This window comes from Lepisosteus platostomus, chromosome 12, assembly GCF_059453375.1.
Source record: "Lepisosteus platostomus isolate fLepPlt1 chromosome 12, fLepPlt1.hap1, whole genome shotgun sequence".
Taxonomy (NCBI): domain Eukaryota; kingdom Metazoa; phylum Chordata; class Actinopteri; order Semionotiformes; family Lepisosteidae; genus Lepisosteus; species Lepisosteus platostomus.
The window spans coordinates 35,611,155-35,625,954 of NC_142622.1; the positions used below are offsets into that span (position 1 = coordinate 35,611,155).

At 38.4% G+C, this 14,800-nt stretch overlaps 1 protein-coding gene across 3 annotated transcripts in view; it reads left to right on the forward strand.

Moving 5' to 3' along the window:
- Window positions 1–2,071: 2,071 nt before the first annotated feature.
- The window catches only part of slc45a4a (solute carrier family 45 member 4a), an 84,371-nt gene continuing 71,642 nt past the window's right edge, over window positions 2,072–14,800 (forward strand). The window contains exons 1-3 of one of the 3 annotated variants that reach the window (XM_088601799.1): window positions 2,072–2,294; window positions 2,619–2,751; window positions 8,693–8,794. The gene's annotated coding sequence lies outside the window, so the exon portion shown is untranslated. The remainder of the gene's footprint in view (window positions 2,295–2,618; window positions 2,752–8,692; window positions 8,795–14,800) is intronic. The other 2 variants (XM_088601798.1, XM_088601800.1) reach the window with 2 other exon arrangements.

The window sequence follows — 14,800 nt, forward strand, 5'->3', positions numbered from 1 at the left end:
TTTTAGCGAACCTAGGGTAGATAAATAAAGTGGAATAGTCCTACGTGTATTACAATAGATTTATCTGAGGCATTTATCTGAGGCAAGGTGACACACTAGGGTTACAGTTAAAAGGCTTAGTTAGTATACATACCAGGCAACACTAAATCTCAGAATATGTGATGGAGTAAGATAATAAATACAGTGACTGTACAGGGTGAAGAATACTGTAATGTAAATAGTGGAAATATAAGGAAATGTAAGGTGCCTGTTCACAAAAATGGCATGGTATTAACTACAAAGCAGTGTTGAAGACAGTAGGTCTGATAGAGGGGCAGAGTGTAGGATCTAGAGGGGCAAATAGGTGAATTTAGACGAGAGGCAAGTGTTGTAAGGACACTGGTGTGGATTTGTAAAAAAAAAAAGCAAGCATTGAATTCTAAAGTAGCCCAGTCAGATATCCGATTGGATTGTACATTTAAGGTATTGAATGGATTTCAACTTAGTAATGTTTTTGTAATATAACATTTTAAAGTAAAGGATGCAAACTAAAGATAAAGAAAAAAGTCAAAAAATCATTTGCTAACAACCTTGATTTTTATATGGTGAATTTTGATATATGACAAATTTACAAGCCTTACATACAGTAAAAGGCTCTGATATCAATGCCTTGCTTTTAAAATTTTTTTTAAAATGTTTTCATTTTGCTTCAGCGTTATAAACAGTGAAGTATCATCTAACCTCATCACCCACAAACACTGTGCTTTACTTTCATGATTGGATTTGCTGCCTTTCTGTGAATGGGAAAGTGGAGTTTTTAACATGAAAAAATATTCCATATGCACATACAGAAAATACCCCCATCGGATACCTGAAGGTATCCTTTTAAAAACCATTTGTTCCTTGAATTGTACCGGATGCATCGTTTAATTGGATTGTGTTTCTAAAATTATTAGTCTGGAAAATTACCACATCTTTTTTGTAGCTGCTGCACTGACCTTTATTCGAGGAGACACAACCTAGGTGAATTCTTTATACTGAATAACACTTGTCATTAACACAGAGCTAATCAACACGTACAGTAAATTAAAAGCAATGCACTTCTGTAAATCTGTAATGTACGCTTTACACCAGTTTGCAGATGCTTTCTTGTGGGATTCTGGCTCATTACTTTCAAAGACCCTGTAAAAGCAGGTTAATTAGTCTCTGAGTCCTCAACACCACAAGCTTCCAGTTCATCCCACAAATGTTCGATAGGACTTTCATGGCACGGCTCCCACCGGAGCAGCTGGAAATGTTGTCACATTGGGATATGCCTGCAGAAAGATAAGGTCCCAGGACTTGACCAGTGCAGCATTATACAGTCAAGTGGACATTAGTCTCTACAAGTGGAGTGTGGCTCTGACTAGACACTCTTGTCTGGATCATTACACTTTCCCATAATTGTAATTAATGGTTTCACAGAAGGGTGCCTGTATTAATGGACTGTGTTTTGGCTGTAACATCTTGCCAAGCTACAACACCCCAGACAGGAAGCAACCGTGTGCTTAGTCCAACCACTAGCGTACTGATGGCACAAAAGAAGTGTTCGCTTGATACGTGGGAAACATTAGTTTGTGTCCGTTTTGTTTTTTCTTTTGATTTTCGCCAGACTCGACATGCAACAGCTCCAACGATCTCATTTCATGAGCTCGAATCCACTTGCTCAATGAGGTCATTTAGTTCTCATGCGTGCAGGTCCCCCGGGTGTGTTGAGGTCAGTCATGAACGATGAGTTACTCAACACGCCGTCCAAAACATTTAATCAATGCTGAATATTCGTATACCTTATTTTCCATAAATATATATTTTTAAAAAGTAGAAAGAAAAGCTCCCGTTAGTTCTCAATTTGCATTTTCTGAGCCTGTCCCTTTAAAACTACATGACTAGCAGCAGACCAGCTGTCTTGCCTTTAAGATTTAGTCAGTACCTCTCAGCAGGTCCATTGACAGCCGTTTGTCCTTGCTCGGTCATTTATTTTGCATATTCTCGCCATCACTTCCCCTTTAAATCCCAAACCCCACCTCTTTATTCAAATCAATTATTCCTCCGTCAGCGGAAGCGAGTGAGATTTTATTTCCGACAGAAATGTCTTTTTAAAGGAGAATTTAAACCGTGGAGGCAACAGTGGGACCTGTCCGAGAATATATCCCTTTAATGTAACAACAACAAAAAAAAATAGCACCCGAAGGGTGTTAAAAGAAGAGAGACGAATACAACACTAAAAACGACAAACATATAAACTCAACGCACTTGCATTAGAAAGAGGAAACCAGGTAAGCATTTTAAATCTATATTGTGGCATTTTTGCAATTGCAGCATTTAAAAATGCATAAAATTCAACTATCGCACTGCAGTGGGTAGATGTATTCAAGTTACATTCAAGATGTTGTGGAAAGGCACATGAAAGACAATACATTCACAATCACCCTGTGGGGTCGTCAGGATGCATTAAGTACTGTACATGGTTGAACCATCTAGCGACACCTGTAATGCATCATCATCGTCGTCGTCGTCGTCTTCTGCCGAGGCAGCGTGCAGTCAGTCACAAAAGCAATTTTTGAACTGTTTCGCCCTGTTCGTGACTTTTCCTCGCATAGAAACGCCGAGCCACGCAGCTAGAAGGCGGTTATCCCGGCCGACCGCACTTACAGGTGCATCAGCAACTGGGGAAAAACAGGGAATTCAAACGACGTCGTCTCATCTGCTTGTCCAATTTGGGCACCTTTAAGAGTACGTGCACCTGTTGTATTTTTTCTTCTTCTTCGATGAAGCATACAGTATTTAACAATGGATAGTCATACATGACTAATAATAAGATGCCGCATTAAAAGATTGCCACTGACAAAGTGCAGCTCGAAATGAATTAAGGGGCTAGATCTCTTCAGTCGATTTACAAACAAGAATATATTTTTCCGTGCTTTGGTTAAGAAAATAGTTACAACTCAAAAAGTCCTACAGAAACGATGCCTCTCGCTTAGGAAAACGGCTTCTAAAATTTGTGTGTGCTGTAGCGTGAAACTCAAATGTCTTGACTAGTTTTTGCGTTTGGTTGTCTCACTTATTCCGTAATGCGTTTTTACGTTTAAACGCGAAGTCATTTCTTCTGCAGGGGAACTAGCCTGAATGCTATGCAACGCTATATGGCAAGGGGCCGTTTTTAATTATTTTTTACACTGCGTCAGACAAAAGACGCCACATTATATTAACAGATTAAATTTTTAATACGTTATAAACAAAAGGTGTTTTTCATTAAATAGGTTATTAACGACAACATTAAAGTCGTTGGATACCCCCATTATAACAGTCCTGTATTGGGTCTCGACGTTGCGGGTACGTGTTTTTTTTTACTCTTTTTTTCTTATTGTGACTCAGGGTGTTAATTGAAATCCTGATTCGCGTCGTCAGTGCGGATTTCTCGAAAGATTTCCCCCAGTTTTCATGATGGACCAGCAGATAAATCCAGCGTTTGTGATTGGTCCGACAATGAATGTTCACTTTAAATATCTGCGGATACACTGGTTTACTCGCAGCTGTTAAAAGCGAGTCAAAACAGCAAGCCGTGTAGCTAAATCTGATAATTTAGCTGACACGCTGCACTTACTCATGGACTCCAGTTATCAATTTGAGAAATGATTGCTTAAAGCGAAAGCATTGAGCACGCATACGTTTGCGCAGTACAGGTCGAAAGAGAATAAATTGCCTTTAGCTGTATAGGTATGCGCCTGTGTTATTGATTATTACTTGACACTAGTTCTTTTACGAAAGAATTAGGGTATTTAAAGACTGCATTTTATCGTTGCTTTAATTAAGTGAAAACCTGTTGCCGTGTTATATAACGAAAAGGAGTGTAATACGATGCGGAGCTTTTCTTGAGATCAGCTCGTCGACACTTAAAGAAGACATGGTCGTCCAAACTGAACGTTAAAATATTAGATCTAAAAATTATATTTGGTCCGTTGGGTGTTTTTGTTTTAAACGTACAGGCATGGAATTCGATCTCCCATTCGACCGCTCTTTCCGTGTTAAACTTTACGCATTTTGATTTTTGAAATCCCCTTTTTTTATATAAAAATCGTGTCACAATACAGAAGATAACGTAAGTGTGTTTCATTTAGGTGAAATAACATTCTGGAAAAGTACTGCGCTGCGTTTCACGGAGAGCCATAACAACAGCGTCTCCACAGCGCAATCCTGTACTTTTCCGGGCTTGAAAGCTTGTCACGACTTGCTTAAGTATTCTTTAGGTTTCTATGTATCCTTCCTGTCTAACGGATTAGTCAGAAAGGTGGTTTTGCTCTGATACAATGGGTTCATTTGATAATCTTGCATCACTTGCGGCATACCGTCTTGGAAAACACTTCGGGAAGTTTTAACAGGCAGCCTATTACACAGCATTTTATCCTTTTTTGATATTATGCAGCGCTGTTTTCTGTTGGTTTTTCTGACTTCTGTTTTGGCTAATAACGCAAATCCGCGGAATAAAGGAATGGTTTAGTATGGACCCGTCTGTGTCGCAGACACTTTTTTTAGCGTTTCTGCGGATAATTCTCATTTAAATTGGTGCAAGAGAGATCATCAACTAGAACTGGACAACTGGAAGTTGTTAATCCTTTAAATTGTTTCCATCTTGGAAGACTTTTTTTTAAATAAGAAAATTAACTGAACTCCTTATATATAAAAAAAACCTAGAGAAGTTAATGTACTGTAGCTTACTCACCCTTAGTAAAATGTATTGGGACCAAACTATTGTTACACGGGGGGTAATTGTTTTATGACTGTACGTGGATATATTGTCATAAAAAGTATAGTTTACTCTTCCTTAGCTGAAAACAAGCAGGTTATCGTGTTATATAAATTCCTTTTGAATGCAGAATTGTTTAATTGGCAGAACCGGCCTTGCTGCCTGAAGTTCAGCTGCGTTTAAATAATGTAAATGTGGGCTTGGTTTTCCACAATTTTCAGTTACAACATTAGTCTTTGTTACACAAGTATACCTAAAGCTTTTGGCAGTAGGAAGCACATTTTTCTGTGTCATCTAACTGGTAAAGTAACATGGTGGCACAGTGACAAATACTTAACATTGCTGAGGCCCTGGGATGCACTCTGTGTGGAGTTTGTATGTTCTCCCCATGTTTGTGTGGTGTTGTTTTGTGCTAAGTGCTCTGATTTCCTCCCACAGTCCAATGATATATTGAGGTTAATGTGCTTCTAGGAAAATTGTCTCTGGTGTGAGTGTGTCTGTCCTGCAATGGGCTGATGTCCTGTCCAGGGTGGATCCAACTTTACACCTGTTGCCAGGATCATTTCTGGCTCCCCTACAACCCTGAATTGGATGAAACAGTTAGAAAATGAATGGATATAGCAACGTGTGTGCCCTGAATTTCTAAAACCAAGCATTTCTCAATGTTGTTGTGTATTTGGTCTTCCTGAAAAGTCCTAAAATGGAATAATAGAGGAACCATGTCAAAACATGGTATCCCACTCAATGTGTCAGCTACCTGCAGGTTCTGTGCATCTTAAAATCTCCCACCTCTTCTGTGAACATACTGTAGTTATCTGGATTTCTGAATGTGAAATGTGTTCTCCCCCATATTTGGATGTGTTGACCCTTTGTCAGTCATTGTTTTCTGCAGACTGATTTGTTTTAACCCATTGTGATCTTAATCTCAGTTTCTTAGTTACAATCATTACATGTAGAATTATCTCAAAACCAGTTTCTGTTCTAACAATGCTTGTAACTTAACACTTAACTCTTCACTGTTCGACATCTCCACTGACTACTGCTTCAAGGGCTCTGGGCTGTGCTGTAAACTCTCTTTACATGTGGGTGGTTGGTATTGTTTTGCATGTTTTTTTTGTTGCTATTTTGTGTTTGAATGGTGGTTGAACCTTTGTTTTGTTACTTGGTTCCACTGTAAGATAACCAACTTTGGTATTTCAAGCAAATTGCAGCTTTCTTCCTAATTGTATTATGTCATTACTGCAAAACTTCCTTCTGAGATGCCTACTAATGATTTGGTTTTGATGTACACACGTAAGAACATTAAAAAAAAACTGAAAGGAGGTCATTCAGCTCATCTAGCCTGGTTGGTAGTGAAGCAGTGAATTGATCCAAGGCTCATGTGTTGCAGATTCTTGAAAGGAGCCAGGGTATCGGCTCCAATAACATGGCTAGGTATTTTTTTTTCCATTCTAAACCACAACCCCTGTGATTAAATCCCCAAAAACCTCCTTAAAAATATATACAGCAATGTCTGTGTGTATAGGTTTGTGTTTTGGGAAAAAATTGCAACAACGACTAAACTAAGGCAAAATATTATTGTTGATGGCAATAAAGGAAAATGTCTTTACTTAAAACATTATAAAACTTGTTACAGTCAAACATCAACTAAATAGCATTTCAGTGCAAACTACACATAACCCTATACTATAACCCTAACTCTGTGCCTAGACTAAATTAAAATGTTTCCTTGGTATAGACTTTAATTTATTGATCTTCACAAATGTAGCTCAAGTAATATTGGATTTTTTTGATTAATTTGGGAGAGGCCTTTATCCAAGTTGCAGTATAAAGTACACTTGATACAATAACAAGATAGACACTCTAATCATGTTATCGGTAATAATTACCTCTTACCTGCTAATAAAGGAAGCAGGTTATGAAGGGGTACCACAATATTCTGCTGTATTTGATATGCATGTTTTCAAGCCTTCTGAAATCCAGGCAGGATATTTTGTAGTCTTTAACACTTGATGCTTTCATTTTAAAACTGGCGATTTACTCAGGAAAAACACAGCATCCAATGGCAACTGAAGAAATGAAATGACCTTTTTTTGCCAAACTTTGTCATTCTTTCATACCTCAAAGATTAAGATCATCATGCACGGGTGAGTTTAAGTGGATTATAGATCATACTTTGATGATTCATGGAACTGAATGCATCTGGTGCTAATCGGTGAACTGTATTTGACATACTAATGTGGGAGAACACGCAGGCTCCACAGAAACGGGTATTCAAGACTGGAACTGAACTTGGGATCCTGGCAGAAACACTAACGACGATGCCACCATGCCTCACGTCTGATTTTTATCATTAGTAAAATCATATGTCTGTCATTGAAAACCGAAATAATACAAACATTTGCACCAGAGCAGGATCTTCAAGCTGGATGACCCCAACTCTGTTACTCACAGGTAACCTCTTTCTAAATATTAGCAACACCCCTATAGTATTGCTGAATTAAGCAAGGGGTCTGTTCAAGTTGGAAAATAATTGCTTACAATTATTATTGTAAGCAATTACAATACCTGGATGATGCAACAGCATCCATAGTGCACCAGAACGCTCACCACACATCAGCTATCCATGGGGAGGAGAACAGATTAATGAAGCCAATTCATAGATGGGGATTATTAGGAGGCCATGATTGGTAAGGGCCAATGGGAAATTTGGCCAGGACACCGGGGTTACACCCCTACTCTTTTCAAGAAACACCTTGGGATTTTTACCACCGACCTCAGTTTTACGTCTCATCTGAAGGACGGCGCCTGTTTACAGTGTAGTGTCCCCGTCATTATTCTGGGGGCATTAGGACCCACATGGACCGCAGGGTGAGCGCCCCCTGCTGTCCCCACCAACACTTCTTCCAGCAGCAACCTTAGTTTTTCCCAGGAGGTCTCTCATCCAGGTACTGACCAGGCTCACACCTGCTGAGCTTCACTGGGTTGCCAGTTGTGAGTTGTAGAGTGATATGGCAGCTGGCCATGGTATGGTATGAACTGAAGTAAATTCAGCACTTACTTGACCATATAGTAAAGTCGTAACAAATTAGAACATTGCTTTGTTATAGTGCATTATGTAAGGATGATCAGTAGTGTTTTGCAGTACTTTGTGCTTCTGACACAAGATAGGGCACATACTGCATTGACATGCACCAGTAGACTGCCATGAGTAAAGGTAAACAATCACCTCTGTGTTATTTTTAAATGTGAAAGATAACCTCTTGGTCTTAGTGGTTATCTTGATGCCTAAATCCCTCCCCTGTGTAATAGGAGATAATCTAGATTCAGTATGGAACTTAAAAGGCTCTGTGTCAAAGATTAGATTTTTTTTCATTTTTTTAGATAATATAATTTGTGCCCATGTCAGAGAATCTGTAAAAGAGAAAAGTCAGAAGTGGGGTCATAGCTTTCAGTTTGCTGTCTGGCCAAGATAATTTCCTTTTTTTTTGGTTGTGTTGATTGTATTTCACACATTTTTAAAAAAATCTGATTGTTGCCAGGGTTTTATCATCTGCTAAACTTTCCTTTAGAAGTTGGATGCACTCCAAAAATTATTCGACTTCGTTTTTAGAAATCTGTCAAAGTAGATTTTTGTGTTTTCATGGGAGCTGTAATATGCTGCCTCTAAGGCCTTTCTTCATATACAAGAGTGACAGATTGCTGTACTCCTAAAGTCTCTACTGGATCTGCATTGAGTTTCATTAAAATGAGACACAAATTGCTTTTTACCCCAAGGGATCTGAAATGGCAAGCAGTTTACATTTTAACTGTGCACAAGGATTCACTGAATAATGTGCATTCAAAACTACAAGAATGCTTGTGATGTCGGTCTTAATTTTGTTCCTTGAAAAATAGATTTGAACTGATATGATTTATTGACCTTTGCAGGTGCCAAGGCGATACTGGTCACCACTTACTGCACTGCAGCTGTCCAACCTGTGCTCTTGTATGCAGGCTGGGAGATATTTATGAAGCTTTCAAGGTCTACTGGTGAGTCAGACTTTGCAGATGTTGTGCCCTAGTGTAGATGCTGAAATGAAAAAGTGTGGGTGTTAGCACAAGAGGATAGCTTCATAAAGATGGTAATTAAAGGCAGAGTGCATTAGATTGCTGTGCGTGTCTAGTCAGTTCTTGTTTGAATTCTAATCTTAATGTTAACTAATTTACTGTCCTAAGCTTAAGAAATTAATGTCTCTTCATGTTTGCATTGAATAATGAACAATGGATGATAAAATAATAATTGCTTACACTCATATAGCTTTTCTGGACACTCCACTCAAAGCGCTTTACAGGTAATGGGGTCTCCCCTCCACCACCTGGATGATGCGACGGCAGCCATAGTGCGCCAGAACACTCACTACACATCAGCCATTAGTGGGGAGGAGAGCAGAGTAATGAAGCCAATTCATAGAGGGGGATTATTAGGAGGCCATGATTGGTAAGGGCCAATTGGAAATTTGGCCAGGACAAAGGATTTTTTGTCCAGGAGTGTTACACAGAACCTTTGATTAAAGTTGTATATGCTTGGAGAACAGCATATACTGTACATTAGGTATTAGAATATGTATAGCAGAACATATTGACAATTTTGTTCATTCTTATTAGTCAACAGAAATAAGCATCTGTTTATACTTAAATGTCTCTTTAGCCTACCATAGATGTTTGCTGTCAGGACTCAGTGCAAATAAATATCATTAGGACGAACGACTCAGGTTCCATAGAACACACTTTTTCTCTCGCTTCTGTCAGGCTGGTGTTCTGAGATTGCCATGTTGAATAGGAATTTAAAAATGTGATATGTAATAATAGCATAATTCAAATTACAGAAGATCTTTAGGTGACATTTTCTAGAACCTGTGAATAATGTTTGTTGAGAATAAATGTCTCTTTGGATGGTCTGGTTCTAATTATTCAACAGTCTTCCTTTCTTGTAGATAATTTGTGAGTCTGTTGTCTGTTTCTACAAAGAATACAGTATGAAATCTGATACTATAACAAAGAGGTTAAAGAATTCTCTTTGGCTTCATACAGAGTCACATTTCTTTCTTTTTATAGAAGGCGCCTACTATCCTTACTAGAGTAGTTATTACGATTATTTATGTACAAACAGCATATATGTTTTTATTATTGGAGACACCGTATGCTTGCATAAACGCTACCAAATACAGAGAGAAACATTTCATAAACATCCAGGTTTATTACTTTAAAGATGAAAGCTACATTAGAAGGGCAGCTTTTCCTAGAAAATCCTGATTTTCAAGTGGAGGTGACCATTGCCAGTAACTCAGTATTGCAATACTTTTCAGTTAGTAATTTTTATATTACACGAACAGTGAAGGCTCATTGTATTACGACCATCAGGGACATCCGTTTTGTTTACCTATTGTAGAATGTATGATTTACCTGTACTGTTATGTCAAATTCAGGTTTTGAAAGCCTAGATTTTAGCATGTAATTTCAGTACTAGTACAGTACTGAATTTAATGGCAGTGAAACCAGCTGTTTGTGGTGGATTATGGTCTGTGCACACAGAAGAAAAATATTGTTTGGCTTATCATCATCAAGCAGGTAGTTTGGTAAATTAAGTAGTTTTATGAAACTGAGAATGCTGAATATTGGTAGAAGTTTAAGTTATGCAAAATCTAATATTCACTTAATCAAGCATAGATGGCCATTTCTTCTCAGCAGATATTGTTACAATAAGGGGGTATTTCAGTTTTCAAAATGCAGTTTTAAGCATGTGATATTTTAGGTGAGGTGATGAAAATGTATGATCTGACTCAGTCTTGCAGTGTGTCTGCAGTGAATCATGTGAATTGCATGAAATTAAACCATTACTTCCCATTACTGGTATTGATTACAGTAGTCCCTTTCGCTGACTCAGCAGAAAGTTGAATTGGACTAGAGAACAACATTGAAGGAAGTGAAACATGCACATACTTGTGATCTTATAAACCTTCCTTTGTTTCTGGTATGTCGCTAAGAATCGGTATCCAGAAACGAAGAAACAGAACTGGTGCTGTTCAATACGTCAACTTCACTGTATCATATGGATTCTTCTGCTGAAGGAATCATTTGATCTATCCACATTGCAGGAATGGATGAAAGAGGAGTACTGTACATAACCACTAACAATCCAAATATTATATACTATTCACAAGACTTTTCAAAGGTTAATATTTCAATTGAAGTATTTTAATAGGTTGCCTTAGGGCTTGGTGGGCTCTAAATCACAAAAATCCAGTTTTACCTTTTTCTTGCATTTTTTTCAATTGCTTATTTTCTCTTAACTCAAGCACAAATGTCTATAAAGTTTCTATAAATTACTATAAAGCTACAAGAACTCCAGAAATCCTGCCTCTGCCCTTTTCACTGCTGCGTCGCTCACAAAAATAATAAATCCATACTTTGCTATTGTTGGGAGTTGATCATAGATAATATAAGGTACATTCTGAAGACGATTCTTCTGAATTTAATATTCTAAAGTACTATTTCTGAAAACTGAAATTATGACCTTGCATGGCCTTCAATCAGAACCCTTCTCTGGTTGAAACTTTGACCACAGTCCTTTTGTTACACTTCTGTTTTCTAGTTACTTAAATCCCTGAAGCACAGTGCTACAGTATGTTCTAGGATTAACTTCTGCCTTGAATTTACAAACTACTACTTAAGATCTGTATTTATTTCATCATTTTGCTTGTTGCAGCTTGCTGTTTTTCATAAGCTTGTGCTATTTAAGGTTAAGTAGCTGAAACACTTGCGAACTTGAGGTAATGACCATATTCATGTGACAATAAAGTGCTTATTCTTGTTTTTCTGCCAGCAGAATGTCCATTGTGGTTACACAGTATTTCTTCATTTGTTTTGACATTCTTGCAGATCAACTGAGTTACTTTGAGATTTTGAAAACAAAAATTTATTAGTACAATTAATTTGTATTAGTGTAGTAGATTTTATTCGTATTCCAAGGCCTCTCCTAAGACACAGGCATATTTTAAACCTTTTTACTACTGAATGAATGTTTTCTAGGGAAAGAAGGAAAATAATGGATTTTTGTTTTACTTTAGCCATCAAGTTGGAGGAAAGCTTTTCTTTCTCATAATAAAAGTGTGGATTCAGCTAAAGGAAGGAATGGAGCTATAATGGCTTTTATTCTGCTGGTGCGGTATTGCGTGGGCTGTTTGGTTTAATCAGGGGTTTTGTGATGATTAATTATGAGAACATGCAGATCCCTAGGTGAATAAAGAAAAGCCAATCTGGTATTTCAAACATATTTTGCTTGACTGTCTTTTAATGATCTTGTCTTGGAATCTAATTACCAGAGGTGGCATTGTAGAGTGTCCTAAAAGTGAAATCTGTGCATGCTGTAAAGAAGAATTGAAACTAGATAGTTAGGAAAAAGACATTTTTAGATTTCAAAACTGGTTTACAGTTCCATTTTCTGCTTTGTTCCATTACAGTACTCTATACCTAACTACAGTAGAGCATTTTTACTTTAACAAGTGTGGTACAGAAGAATCTTTAGATCTCCTTGGCTATTCAGTAATGCAAAACACTGCTAATAATAGTCTATCTATGTGAAGAGTGAACCCATTCAGTAAGTGGCCTCTCCTTGGATGATCATGTGTGATCAGATCTAGGACTACTGCTCTGAAGCATGCTGGCTAACATGCTGCCTTCTATGAATGTTTAGTTTATTATTTCCTACTGAACTTGGTCATAAGGTGTAATGCCTAGATGTTGCAGCATCACAAGTAAAATACTGTGTTGAGTAGACCCTTAGGCATGTTTCCCCCCCCAATCTGAGCGTATTTACAGTTTTCTGGGTCAATCAATTTAGATCACAGGGTGGGGCAAAAGCGAGGGAAGGGCTATGTGTGTATGTGTTTATTGTATTTCTCAGCGTTTTCTGAGTGTTAGACATGTCTGGGTGTTGTTGTCCTCGCCTCTTTTGACTGCCCTGTTGTTGGTTTTTTTTCTTCCTGCTTCTGTTTAAGAACGAATCAGATGGCAGATCCTGCCTCCGGGGTTACCCTCTCTTTCCTAGAACCAGAGGCACTGAGAGGGCAGGGCAGGAGGGGGGGGTACCCCTTAGTTGTAGGAATGAGAGAAATGTTTGGCCGAAGCTGTGCTGGAGGTGAAATGGACACATTGCTGCATGGAGTTTCACACACTTCCAATACATTTCCTTTAATTGCCCTTGGATTCCAGCAGTACGACTGAAAGATTAGAACTTTACCTGTTTCTTTCACCCGTGTCTCGATCTTTTCCCAGAGATGATCTGGGCCTCAGGCTGTTTACTTGCTCTTGGGTTCCGTTCACGGTCTAGTGCTCTGGGACTACCAGTTTTGTTACCTGCAGTGACACAAGGTAAGTTTCCTTGGTATACACCATTTGTTACCAGGGAGTACTTGGCAGAAGTACAAAAAAAACCCTTTGAACAAGGATTGTTACGAGCAGACAGACTTAAGGCTGTACAATGTGTAGGCTATGTCATACAGAATTAGTTGTTTTTATGTGTAGACACAGCAATTGAATGTGTAATATAGATCATTTATTGCAAGTCCTCCTCCTTAAAGAAGTTAGGGACTGATATTCTGGGAAGGATAGAGCCAAGCAATTTTTTATTGATGTAAAATCTTTACATCTATAGTAGTAGGTGTGAATGCATACTGTCATACCAAAAAGAGATGAATGAGAGGCAATTGCCTGCTTTATATTGCATTGTGATACAAATCAGGGTAATACCCAGTGCAAGACATCATTCTAAGGTACACAACAGAGATTTCGGTCTAGGAAGCAGATTATGTATTTTTCCCTGAAAATTGACATTATCCTTTAACTGACACCACAGCTTGTTGATGTGCAGCCTTAGAAATTTTGCTGAATGCAAGGCTTTGCTGCATTCTTTTGGGGATTTATGTCAGACTGCAAGTTGAAGAGCAGAAAAAATTGTAACGAGCGGGTCCCGGGGAGCATCTGTAAGTGGGTGGCAGGAGGTGGTCAGGAGCTGAGGAATATAGGCATTGAGATCACTGCAGTCGTGACAACAGTAATGTATTAACCAAAGAGGTGCTGCTGTTATGCTTTAAATATTAAACTCATATGGTCTGTCTTCTAACTAATCTTTGCACAGCATGCTAGTGATCACACCTTATGTAATACTTTAAATATGTTTATTAACCATTTTCACCCCACAGTCGGACAGATCTGCTTTCGCCTCCTTAAAACCTGTATAATCGTTTACACGAGACTTCACATTTCCTGACTTGATAACTTCTGCAGTGTTGCATACGCTGTATTAACATGTAGTATAATGAGGCTTATTTCACTGCCAGTGAGATCTGAATTTGGGGAATGGATTATAAAGAAACCCGTGGAAAGTAATGAACTTTCACAGATACCCACAGGAAGTTATAGAGCCCCAAATGTTATCAGCACTTGGTATGATGCATATTTAACATCTGGCAAGAATGCCATCTTGTAATATCCCCTATGCAGCCATATTCTGCTCTACACCTTGCATTTCACGTTAATACCCAGTGCTTCTTGCATCTTGGACATCAATTTTTATTATTTTTAAATGTTTCAAAACAAAATAAATATGAATAAATTCGAAATTCCCCCCACCACAATCAGTAGAATCCCTCACTGCACCCAAGATACCCTAAAACAAAACCAGATAACCAGAATGGAAGCATCATAACAAGGATTTGTCAGGACAGTCCAGGATGAGGTAATGCCAGCGGAGGAAATGCGGTCAGCGCCATTATCATTTTAGCTGCTGTTAGACTGGCCTGTCAGACTAATTTCTGCTGCTGGGAAGAGCAATCATTGCCATTATCATTTAATAATAATTCTTTACACTTGTACAGCACTTTTCTGGACACTCCACTCAAAGCGCTTTACAGGTAATGGGGACTCCCCTCCACCACACATCGGCTATCAGTGGGGAGGAGAGCAGAGTGATGAAGCCAGTTCATAGATGGGGGTTTA